At 33.9% G+C, this 13,601-nt stretch overlaps 1 long non-coding RNA gene across 2 annotated transcripts in view; it reads left to right on the forward strand.

Annotated features, from left to right (window-relative positions):
* LOC136042290 (uncharacterized) overlaps nt 1–13,601 on the forward strand; it is a 42,872-nt gene that overhangs the window by 11,652 nt on the left and 17,619 nt on the right. The window contains exons 1-2 of one of the 2 annotated variants that reach the window (XR_010621238.1): nt 11,716–12,467; nt 13,111–13,202. This is a non-coding gene — a long non-coding RNA (uncharacterized LOC136042290). Of the gene's footprint in view, nt 1–11,715; nt 12,468–13,110; nt 13,203–13,601 lie in introns of those variants that run through there. The other variant, XR_010621237.1, reaches the window with a different exon arrangement.

A 13,601-nucleotide genomic window follows, 5' to 3' on the forward strand; every position in this document is an offset into this window, starting at 1 on the left:
ACGGAGGCAAGGAATACTTGAACTTGGAAGAAAATACAGAGTTTGATTTTATTTTTGCTTTCAAAAACTATCCAATTTTATCAGATACATACAGAAAAATACGAGGTTGGAGGAGGGAGGGGGGGAATTCCAGCCTCTAGTTACTCTGAACCTTAAAAAGAGCATTACAACTTCTGATTACAAATCCAATGAATCCCTATCGAATTTGATAAGATTTTCCTTTCTATATATATTTTATATATTAGCAAGCCATAACCTACAAAAAATTATGAATTTTCTTAGTATAATTCTTCCTAGTTTACTCTGAAGACTCTGAGGTGTTGTCATCCTTAAAGACATAATTTTCGGGCCTTTCATTTACGCTGAACAAAATGGGTAATTGAAATTTTTATTACATGTGTCAGGGAAAATGGTAAGCATGAGAGAAGTGTTAGTTGTCCTCCAATCACAGTTGAATATTAAGAAGGGCACTTACCCTTTCGTTTTCCAATCGATTGAGCCTTTTTCGATATATCTACGACAACAAATGGCCAACTCAAAATTTCTATCAGATTCCCTTCGGGAAAATACGAGGTGTGGGGCGATAACCAGACCTCCCATCCTTACATGCCCCTAGGGCATACCTAACAACCCTTGTCTTGAAGACTTTATGGGGTGGTCAGCATCAAATATTTAATTTCGAGACCTTTCGACTACTTTGAACAAAATGGTTATCTCAAAGCTTTGATTGGATGTGTTTGGGTAAATCGTAGGCGTGAGAGGGGCTTAGATAGCCTCCAATCAATTTCGACAATTAAAAAGGCACTAGCCCTTTCAATTTTCAATCAAAAGAGCCCTTTTCAAAGTTTCTCCGACAACTCCTTTGATACGAAGTGCTTTGGTCTAAAATCAAAAACAACCAGAGCTAAGAGCTCGTGTTGCACTTGTAACAAGGCCGGAAGAGCCAAGAGCTCATATGGTATTAGCTCTAGCAAAATTCTAAGAATCAGTAGATTGATTTAAAAGGAAAATCAGAGGCTTAATACCGGTCAGGATTTAAAATAAGAGCTCTGAGTCACGAGGTCCCTCTAAATATCGAAATTCATTAAGATCCGATCACCCACTCGTAACTTATAAATACCTCATTTTTTCCAATTTCTCCTCTCCATTCAGCCCTTCAGATGGTCATATCGGGGAATACGACTTTATCAAGTCAATTTGTGCAGCTCTCTGACAGGCCTACCAAATTTCATCGTCCTAGCACGTCAAGAAGCACCAAACTTGCCAAAGCACTGAACCCCACCCCCTAACTCCCCAAAAAAGAGTGGATCCAGTACGGTTACGTCAATCATGTATCTATGACATTTGCTTATTTTACCCACCAAGTTTCATCCCGAATTCTCCACTCTAAGCGTTTTCCAAGATTTCTGGTTTCCCCCTTCAACTCCCCCCAATGTCAACAGATCTGGTTGGGATTTGAAATAACAGCTCTAAGACATGAGTTTCTTCTAAATATCAAATATCATAAAGATCCGGTCACCTGTTCTTAAGTTACATATGCCTCAATTTTTCTAATTTTTCCAAATCAACACCCCCCAGCTTCTCCAAAGAGATCATAGCCGTTCTATTTATGTCAGTCACGCATCTAAAACTTGTGCTTATTCTTCCCATCAAGTTTCATCCCGATCTCTCTACTCTAAGCGTTTTCCACGATTTCTGTTTTCCCCCTCCAACCCCTTATATCTCCAGATCCGATTCGAATTGAAAATAGAACCTCTGAGACATGAAATCCTTCTATATATCAGTTTTTATTGAGATCCGATCACCCATTCGTTAGATAGTGATACCTCAATTTTCACGTTTTCCAAGAATTCTGGTTACCCCCTCCAACTCCCCCCAATGCACCCAGATCTGGTCAGGATTTAAAAAAGAGCGCTAAGGCACAAGATCCTTCCTAATATCAAATTTCAATAAGATCTGATCACCTCATTTTTTCTAATTTTTCCGACTTATGCTTATTTTTCCCGCCAAATTTTATCCCGATCCCTCCACTCTAAGCGTTTTCCAATATTTTTGGTCCCCTTCCCCCTACCTCCCCCCAATGTCACCGGATCTGGAGTGGATCCGGTGCAGCGAGTTATGTCAGTAACGTATATTGGACTTGTTTTTATTCTTCCCATCAAATTTCATCCTGATCTCAACGCTTTAAGTGTTTTCCAAGATTTCCGGTTCCCCCAAACTCCCCCCCCCAAATGACTCTGGATCTGGTCAAAATGTAAAATAAGAAATCTATGTTACGAGGTCCTTCTAAATATGAAATTTCATTAAGATCCAATCACTACTTCAAAAGTTACAAGTACCTAATTTTTTCTAAATTTTCAGAATTAACCCCCCCCCCGTAACTCCTCCAAATAGAGAAGATTTGCTTCTGTTATGTCAATCACGTATCTAGAACTTCTGTCTATTTATCCCACCAAGTTTCATCCTGATCCCTCCACTCTAAGCGTTTTCAAAGATTTTAGGCTCCCCTTCCCAACTCCCCCAAATTTCTATTTCCCCTATTTTTCTATTTTTTCCGACTCAACCGTCTCCCCACTCCTCCCCAGATGATCAAATTGGGAAAACGACAATATTTAATTTAATTTAAGAAAATATAAGAAAATTAAATATATAATATAATTAATTTTAATTAATTAAAATATAATTAATTTAAGCAAAATAAGAAAATAAGGAACATCAGAGTTTAGGCAAAAGATGAACGAGGCTAAAACTAATTGACATCAGAAAATTTTTTGACAAAAAGCTAAACAAGAGCAAAAATAATATATTTTTTGGTAAAAACTGAACAAAGCTAAAAATATAACAAATTAGAGACAATTTCCAGCTAATTGCAAAACAACACAAGAAAAATGGACATTAGGCAAATTTTCAGCTAAAAGAAAAATAGAACTAAAAATGATATACGTTAGAAACATTTGTTTTGCTAAAAGCTAAACAAAGCAAAAATAAGAGACATCAATGATATTTCTTAGTTAGGCTTGTAGTAAAGCAAGACAAAAAATAATGGACGTTAGAGACACTTTGTAACTAAAAAGTGTAAAAGACTTTAAATAATGGACATTAGAGACACATTTTGGCTAATGGCTAAATAAGACTAAAAATTACGGACATTAGAGACTTTATTCAGCCAAAAGCTAGCTAAATAAGTCTAAAATATATGGATTTCAGAGACTTTTTTGACCTATATTTAAGCAAAAATAAAAATTAAAGACATCAGAGGCATTATTTTACTAAACATTGAACAAGACTAAGAATACTAGACATTAGAGATGTTATTGGCTAAACGCTATACAAGACTAAAATGAATTTGTATCAGAGAAATTTTAGTCTTAATACTTAACAAAAACTAAGAATGATTGATATTAGAGACATTGTTTGGCTATGAGTAAAACAAGATTTAAAATGATGGTTGTTAGAGACATTTTCGGCTAAATGCTGAAAAAGACATAGAATGATGAATAATGAAGAGTTTCTTTTTAACTAAAAGATTAACAAGCCAAAAAGAGAATTTCAAAGTGAGGGAAACATGCAAAAAATGCTTTTTTTGAAAAGTTGCAAATATAACCATTTTTTTTTAATAAAGACACGTGAATGTGAATTTTAATTTTTTTTCCTTAAGTCTGAGAGAGAAAAATAGGATTTTAGATAAAGGTCAAATACATAAAAAGATTTTATTTTTAGGTGAGAGACACGTGAAAAAATTATTTATAATTCAGAGACACATTAACAGGATTTTAGGAAACAGAGAAAGATAGATGAGTGTTTTTTTATATTTAGAGACACGTGAATTGAAATGTCTAGAGGCTTTTACTAAATTCTGAGACATAAGAACAGGATTTAGGGAGTTTGAAAAACAAAATTTGGTTGTTTGTCAAATGTCAGAGAGGGAAATTGGAATTTTCAGTGGTTTTTACCTTAGTCTTAGATGGAGGAACAGAATTTTTCCGAAGTTAAAAACATGCAAATAATACTTTTTTAAAATGTCAAACATGTGAATAAGATTTTTTACTTTCAAAAAAATTAAGATGTCCAAAAAAAATTTTTCGACAAGATTTTTAACAATTTTGTTGTCTTCGATATTTTATTTCCCTCAAGATTTGTTCCTTCGTGATTGTTTTTCTTCAAGATTTTTCTTCATTACTATTTTGATTCGAAATTCTTTCTTTATTTATTAATACCAAATACGGTAAGCTTTCAAGCTTGTTGCACTATTTTTTTTTTATTACTGATTTTTTTTTAAGTCAGTGACGTGAATGAGTTTTTTCTTAAATAAGAAATAAGAACAGGTTTTTTTTAAAAGGTGAAAAACCCGAAAAAAGCTTTTTTCAAGTGCCAGAGGCACATGAATGGAACTCTTTTTCAAGTAAGAAAAAATTTTTCAGTTAAAAAAAAGAAAAAAATTCAGTCTTCAAAACATTACAACAGAATAGCTTTTTTTTCAAAATTCAGACACGCAAAACATGCTTAAAGTTAAACAAACAAACATCAGACTCGTGAATCGAGTTTTCATAAATCAGATCTTCATATACACGATTGTCAGAGGTTTTTCAAGAGTAAGAAAAAATAAATTGAATGTTTTTCAAAAGTCGGGAAACGTTTATGGGAATTTTCAGGGAGTTTTACCAAAGTCTGGCACTTATATTGTTATTACATTATATTGTTACTAACATAGCATTGATTCAGAGTTCAAGGTGTGAGGACCTCTTTTTGGATTGAACCTATCATTAATATTTGGTAAAGGATTATTGTCATTACCTGACCCATAGCCAATATTTTCATAATAATTAATTCAGTGACCAAAGAATTATAAATAAGCGGATTATTTTGAAACTTGAGTGAAAATTCCCTTGGGAACTGATGATTCTCTCACTGATATTTTCATGACCTATATATGATATAGGTCAGGTGTAAACAGTCGCGAAAGTAATTATAATTTCCGATATTATAGACAATTACTTTACGATAAAGGTGAGAGGAGAGAAGTAAGCAGAAGGGTGGGAGAGAGCAGTTTGCAAGAGCCTTGATACCCACCGGGCTTGTTCCTTAAATTGCGAGGACAAGGTAGACAGCCTCTAACGCTTCCCTTACTTCTCTCGCAACTGAACCTTCAATCTAGAGAAAATGGGAACTGGTAATTGGTGCGAAGATGAACTTTTCTACAATCCTATCCTGTGCTTGTACAGAAAAGAGTTTAGCCCGATACGATAAAAGAGTACGTGGCCGATTTCTTCGAGTCTTCTTCTCTTTTTGAGACCCGTAAAAGGCTTTTTTAAAGCTTTTTCCGAGAGAAGTCCTATCGAAGCGCATAAGAGCCAATGCTGCATTGAACTGTGCTTCAGACATTATTTCTTCGCTTGTAAAGTACGATTCCCAGAACATGAAGCTTCCTGACTTTGTTAATAAATGTCCCAAAGAAGTGTCAATGATCCCTGTTGATGCCTTCAGTACCTTCAGCGCAAAGGTGAACTCTTGTCTTGAACAGCTGCGTGATATTGTGTCCAAGGCTACTGAGGGACATTCTAAGCTTGTAGCCCATACTCAAAATACAAAATAACCGTCCTACACTGTCGTTGTGAGAAACCCACCCCCGGAGCTTAGCGACCCTATCCTTCGCATGAAGATCTTCGAAGCGTTGGATGGTCACGACGGGATGGTAACTCTAAAATATAAGCCACAAAGCAGAAGCTGGGTTGTGATGGTACGTGATAAGCAGTCAGCCGACACGCTGGCTGCAGCTGTTACTAGCTCCATTCCAAACGTTGAAACCAAAGTAATTGATAGTAAGCCTTTAGCAGTTGTCCGTGAAATACCCCATAACTTTTATAGAGCTGATTTAGAGGCCTCAGTAGAGGGACTTATTAATGCTAATCAAATCGGCAATTTTCGCACTTTTCTCTTCGACTTTATCGACAAAGCCGCTTTTAACGCGGTACTGGAGTCGGGAATCCGTATTCGGTACGAAATTTTTCGCTCTATGCCTTTTCAATCCATTCCTTGTTGATGCTTTCGCTGTCAAAGTACTTATAACCTGATTGGAGCTTTTCCCCTCTCACCTGCACATCCCAAGTGTTCCAGATGTTCTGGCCCTCATTTGAATTCCAAGGAAAACCCTTGCCAACCCTCGCCAAAATATAAAAATTGTACTATGGAATACACAAGTTTTAGTCTGAAGTGGAAAGTTCTCTGATCGGCTCTCAACACTGCTAATAAATGAATGCTCAAACTCCGTTTAGCTTTGTGTTTCTTAATATTAATGGTACAAAAGACAAGGATCTACTGATTAGTGAGCTGCTTGCAAATGATATTGTTTTTTTACAGGAGCACCTTCTCTCTAAAATGAATGTTGATAGTCTAAAGCGTTTTCGGACCCATTATACCTTCTTGAGAGCTGCCCAGAAAACCCGTGGTAGACCAATAGGAGGTCTGGCCATGTATTTTAGACATAAAACTCAACCGATATTATTGCAAAGGGACGCTAACATCTTAGCGATAAAATGCAGTGATACCGCATTTATAAATATTTATTTCCCATGTAATAAAAAGACTGTGCAGTTACTGTCTAGTTTTTCACAAACAGGTAATCGCCTACGAACACTACTTAGCGACCTTTAAAAACCAAATACCAAATAGATTCTCGCCGGCGACATGAACACTGAACTATTATCTAAGTATGACCGATCTGAAATCTTTCTTGATTCACTACCCAGAGGATTCCATCTTGCTGGTAAATATCTTTTATTTACTTATTTTCACAGTCGTGGTGGTCTTACTTCCAACCTTGATCATGTAATTGTGTCAGATTCAACTCTATTTTCATCAATAGTTCATGTGGACGACTCTAAGCCAATCACGTGCCAACTATGTAGCTCCATGGCAACCTCCGTGCAGCGTAGCTTTCCCAAGTGGTTCTAAAAGTGAAATTGGGGAAATACCAATGTTTCACTCTATGTATTGACATTGTCCCAGTTATTATCATCTATTAAAGTGCCTTTCCACTTATTGCAAACATCTTTATTTACAACTTCAACTCGGATAGATATCAACTCACATTATCAGCAAATAGTGTTCTGTCTCAAGTCCACCACTACAAAAGCTGTCCCCTCTGAGCGCATGCAAACGGGTACTCGCAATCCCTTTTGGAAAGTTGATCCTAAGGTGAAGATGGCTAAACAAAAAGCTAAGTTCTGGCTCCGTATGTGGATAGCCTGTGATTTCCTTCTTTTGGTTCAGTACATCAAATATAACAGAAAACCAAACGAGAGTACAAACATTTGTTGCGTAGAGCGAGACTGAATGCCTGGGATGGTCCTTGTGAAAAGAAATCCTGGGATATTGTTATAAATAGTGTAAAGTGTTCACCTCCAATTAGTTCGTCTCTTCGGCTATGTGACTTCGCTTCTCATTATAAAAATATTTTGCTGTCATTTAATGTTAATCTCCAAAATCATTTTACAAAGCTTGTCAACTCAATCCTCCCAATTCGTATAAACCAATCTCAAGTGTTATCGGTGGAATCTGGTGTTATACTCCAAGCTCTTGAGCAAGTGAATAAGTCTGAGTCTTTCGATAGTGATGGTCTTTGCTTCAAGTTTTTTACTTATAATTGTCCTGAACTGCTGAAGCATTTGAAGTTTTTGTTTCATATGCGTTTGGCACAGTCCTTTGGGCCAGATAGTTTTTTATGCAGTTGTATATCTCCCATAGATAAGAGCGGTAAGGAACCCAGTGCTTGCTCTAATTACCTTCCTATCTCTGTGTCTTGTTTTATTAGTAAGCTATTTGAATATGTGCTGCTACCGGCCATTAACTCCAAGTGCAATTTAACGCCCTTCCAACTTGGTTTTAGAAAAGGTATGGGCTGCGTTCAAGCTCACCATATTGATGGTCGGCTAATGAAACAAGCTGTTGCTAAAAAAAAGTCCCCTGTATTGTTTGACTGTTGATATATCAAGTGCTTTTGACAATGTATTTCATTAAAATGCTATGTTTTCTCTAGCAGCCTCAGGTGTTAAACTTTCTATTGTTTCCGTGCTTAGGTATTGGTATGCTAATTCTTCAGTTAGGGTGAAGTGGAATGGTACTGTAGGGGAGTTTATTCCTGTTAAAAAAGGCGCTAGGCAAGGTGCCGTGTTATCCCCGAGCATATTTAAATGTGTTTTAGCTTCGTTTCTCCAACGTCTTCAACCGTCAATTTTTTACAATGATATTTTAGGCATTAGTCACATTGCATATGCTGATGATGTTCTGCTTCTTAGCCGGACAAAACATAGTCTAACTACCAACTTTGACCGGCTTTCAGCCACACTATCCACAGAAGGCCTTTCAGTTAATGCCTCCAAATGTGAGTTTTTGTGTTTTGGGAGTCCTCCACCAGCAACACTTCTTTGCTTGAGTTCTTCAGCTATACCATGTTCAGCAGGTATTAAATGGTTGGGTCTTTCTTTTTCCACGTCACTTTCGTTTACTTGCTCCGCTATTACGTCCGGCGTGCTGAAAAGTATGCGGGTTGGTTACGAAAAAATTTCACCAAATCTTGGTCGGTATAACCGAAAAGGACTATGCCGTCTTTATTCTAGTTTTCGTGCCCCTGCTGTTTTTTATCTTTCTGGTTTTGCTTTTCTTCTTCGCAAGAAGGATAAAAAGAAAATACCCTCAGTATATTTTAAATATTGCAAGTATTTGCTGCGTCTGCCTCGATGGTATCGGAATCATACAGTCGTTTCTAAATTTGACATCATTGATGTGCCCTCGCGACTGGAACATTAATCTAAAGATATATCTCTTAAAACTCAGCAAATGATTGGTGATTTTGACCCTCTTTGGCCATTTTTTGAATTGAGGTAATTTATTTATGTTGCATGTTGTTATGCTGTTATGTTATTTATGTTGCTGTTTTTCTTATTGTTTTTTGTTTCTTTTTTGTGTGTGTTTACTCCACCGTTTTATGTATTTTGTGGGCTATAAATAAATTATTATTATTATTATTATTATTATGAAAAGGATTTTTCTAAATCAGAAACATACACATTTTTTTCCAAGATCAAAAATATGAACAAGTTTTTTTTCAAATTCAGACAAATGAACGAGATTGTGCACTTCAAAAAGTTGTACGAAAAAAAATTGAAGATTTTTTTTTCAAGATCATAAGATTTATTTTCTTCAATATTATTTTCTTCAAAATATTTTTTCTTTGTTTTTTCTTCAAGACTGTTTTTTCTTCAAAATCTTTTCTTCATGATTTCTTTTCTTACTGAATTTTTCTTAAGTAGGAAACGTACATGAGTTTCTTTTTTATTTTTCAAAGATAGGAGATAAGAATGCCTTTTTTTTAAAAAGCTAAAACACACAACACATTTTCTTTCAAAGGTCAGAGGTACACGATTGGGACTTTTTTCCAACAGTCCGAATGATGTGAGAGATTTTTAAGTTAGAAAAAGCCTAGCAAAATGGATTTTTTTTTTAATTCGAAAACGTGCAAAACAAAATGTTTATTTAAAAATGAGGACAGTTAAATAATTTTCTTATGGGCTAGAGACACGTGAGTGTTAGCTGAAATGTTTTTACGAAGGTCTAAGAAAGATGAATTAGATTTTATTCCAAGAACATTTAAAAATACAATATTTTTCCTCAATGGTCAGATATACGTTAATAGAGTTTTAATGTGTCAGAAACATATTAGTAGGATTTTTTTTAGGTGTTTCAAGAGTCAGAGAAACATAAATGAGTTGTTTTTCAAAAGTCAGACCCATGAATGGGAATTTTCAAAGGGGTTTTACCAAAGTCTGAGACATATGAATCGTACATTTTTCAATTTCAGAAAATGCAAACAATCTTTTTTTCAAAGGTAAGAAATATTAACGAGTATTGTTTTAAAAAATGTTTTAAAGTACAAGATTTGGAGCCAAACTTACTGATCCTAAGCAAAACTAACTTAAAATCTGCTTTTATAATGTAACCTAGATTAAAAATAAGTTATTATGCCATATAAACAATGGCAGAATAGATGGAAACACTTTGGATTTTAAGAAATGTTGCCCCCTATGACTGCCAATGAATAGATGGCATTAGTAAAGACATGACTGAAAGAAATATTTTTGATGCTAACCACTGTTCACCTGATATTTATTTATATTTCTTTATCAAAAATCTGAAAAGGTTTTATTTATTTTAGCCAAATCGAAAAGTCACGTTTTTTTTGTAGTGAAATCTTACATAAAAAAATAATAGTACTTTAATTCTTTTCCAAGATAATGGAATGAAATTGAAAAAAAATCTGTCCGATTGATATGTATCTTACCTAATTCCATTTTGTTTGTTCTTTAACTCAATTACCCCTTTCACATCTTTGTCTATTAAAAGAATTTCTATTCATATACACCTGACAGTCGAAAAAAAATTATTTTGTATGCTTTTTAACTCCTTGAATGAAATACTGTTTTTATGTAACTTACTTATAAAAAGTAAAAATAAATCAATTACGTGTCTGACCTTTGAAAATAAATGTTGGGTGTATCTGATCTTGGAGTAAAATCTTGTTAATTTCTCTCAGAATTTGATAAAAAAAAACCTGTAATTCATATTCACGTTTATAACCCTTGAAAAAATATCATTCAAGTGTCTGGCTTTTGAATAAACACTCTGTGTCCCAAGTTTTTCGGACTTAAGAAATTTAGTGTTGCTAAAATTTAATCTTGAAAAAAATTTCTTTTACTTCTTTCTGCCTCTTGAAAAATAATTCCCATTCATGTGCGTTTGACCTTAGAAAGAAAATTCTGTTTTATTATTTCTGTAGCAATTTAAAAAATTGCTACGGAATAAAAAAAAATTAAGAAGAAAATCTTAAGGAAAATAACTAAAGACAAAAGCTTAAAGGAAAAAAAACTTTGAGAACTAAAAATTACAAAAGAAATATTTTGAATCAAAAATCACGAAGAAAAAATCTTGAAAAAAAATCTAATAAATCTAATTTTTTACGTTATTTAACCTTATGAAAAAATCTCATTCTTGTGTCTTACTTGAAAAATAAAACGCTTTATGTGTCTGACCTTTAAAACAAATGTGTTTGCAAGTATTTGATTAGAAGAAATCCTGTTCATATGTTTAACACTTTGGTAGAGCCCCCTGAAAATTCCCATTCATGTGCATCTGAGTCAACTCATTTATTTTCTCTGACTCTTGAAAAACTTCTACAAAAAACCTGTTCCTTCCATCTTTTGATCTATTTTTTCGGGTATCTTTTTACTTTTTCAAAATAATATCGTAAAATGTATCAGGATTAAAAAAAATGAGTATATTTCATCCATCCCGATTATCCCACTTTAGATATCCTGCATCACACCCTTAGCTGAATAAAAATATCCCTATATGCTGAATTCCCTAAAACACTCTTAGTACAACTCCAGAAGATCAGAATAGGGCAAACAGGATGAGTTGTGCCTCTACACATGACTTTCTCAACCCTCTAAATGAAAGGATTGCTGTAGCGTCGACGACTTTTTTCTAAGACTAGATAAATTCTCCTCCCTCAAGTGAGCTCTCTCACATTTCCCTACCTTTATCCAATCATGGCAGACCCTAAGGTAAAGAGATCGATTTAATTATCTAAATAAGGAATTCTAAGAACCGAGAAGTTCAGGAAGAGCTACAGCCGACGTTGCACTTCTATCTGGAACCATTTTTATGGGGACGTTTTTAGAAAATATTCTTCTTGTGACTACATCAGAAGAATTTAGAATAGACGTTTAAAACCTCTGGTTTTCAAAACCAGGGAATCGATTAGTTGTATATAAAATATTTTTAAGTACCTGTAGCCGTGAACATAAGAATAAAATATGTACTTTCTTCATAAAAGTGAAAATTATGTTCTTGTCTTCAAAGGGAGTTTAAATTTGCATTTGCACTTAAAGAGTCACTAAATTTATTAGAAATAATTTATTAAGTAATTAATTAGAGTATGTTAATTTTGTTTTAATATAATATATAAGAAGAAAATCTTTGAGCGTCAAGTATGACGGCTTTTAGTTCACTGTACAGGTGGGGCAGGGAATGGACTAATCCTCAAGAAGTTCACATTTACTCCATTGTTTTTAAATCTTCTTTGATTTTACGATATTATTTTGTGAAAGAAAGGTACCCGAACATTAGATCACAAGCTGGAAAGTTAATACTTTTATTGGGTTTTACATTCATTTAAATTATTTCTTAGAACCTAAATAGTAAAAACTAATATAGAAAACTTAATATATATAAAAACTGGTTTCTAAATAATACTACAAAGAGGCAAAAACTCAAGATATAACTTTCATAGCTATAATATATATTTTACAAAACTGGTTTCTAAACTATAGACGAACTAGTTAAAAACTCTAGATATCATTTTTATATCCACATACGACAAAATACTGTTTTTTTTAACTAAGGACAAAAAAGTATTGAAAGTCGCAAAGACAAGTTTTTTCATAAGTAACGAAAAATACAGATAGCATGGACACAAAAAAATTAGGAAGAGAAAAAATAGGGTTGGGTTCTAAAAAAGAGAAAAAGTGATTAGCGCTTTTAAATAAAGCGTAATTTTATTCTTTTTTATTGTTTTAAATAAAGCGTAATTAATTTTATTGTTTTCAGGCAATAGAGTAAAACAACTTCTTGTAAATTATAAGAAAAAAAATATATTAGGAAAAAAAATTCAACTAAAATAATTGTCAAGTCCAAGAAAGATCGATAGAGAAATTAATCCCAAAACGACAAATCTCGTTGATTTTCCTTTCAGGCTCATATTTAATTTTTGAAAATTAAACTTGGGTGTTCTCGTAGCACCTTTCATCGGGTTATTTGTTTTTGAAGCATTTGCTTTTGAGTTAGTTTTTTGAAGCATTAAAACTGTTTATCCTTATATCAGACCACTATTCAATTTATAAAGATGTATCCCTAGGGAATGGGAGGCTTTTTTTGGGTCTTCATGCTTAAAGATGGCTAAGTTTGGTGTGCTATTTTCGGGAAAGTGATGCAGGGGGCTTGCAAAATAATCTCCCATATAATTTTTCCCATTTCATTGGCGGAATGTTTTTTCAGGTAGACTCTGGAACAAAAGCATGAGAAAGCAAAGACAATTTTTTTTTGTCACTAAAGTGCAAATTATATACTGGTCTTGAGAAGGAATTGAGGTAAGTAAAAATTATGTCCATTGTTAAGAAGGCATGAGGGTTGAAGAACCTAACCTTGTTAGCTTCTGCTAGTTTTGAGTTTCTGCTAGTTTTGAGTTTAACTCGATTATTTATTGTAATATCTGTATGTTTTGGGTATTATTTGTTTATTATGATGACTTGTGGTAGTTTTACGTCTGACAGATTATTTGACTTTATTTCTGCTCATTCTTGATTCAAATAAAAAAAAAGTTTTTTTTAATTGCATGTAAGGAGCAACTTTAGAGCTTAAAACGAACAAAAATTATTCCGCATTTGAAAGGGGTAGTCCCCTCCTCAACACCTCACTCTTTACGCTAATGTTTGACTCTTTCTAGCAGCTCAATTTTTTTAAACCGTAAGAAACTTTAGCTTAAAGAG

Source organism: Artemia franciscana, unplaced genomic scaffold, assembly GCF_032884065.1.
Source record: "Artemia franciscana unplaced genomic scaffold, ASM3288406v1 Scaffold_1017, whole genome shotgun sequence".
Taxonomy (NCBI): Eukaryota; Metazoa; Arthropoda; class Branchiopoda; order Anostraca; family Artemiidae; genus Artemia; species Artemia franciscana.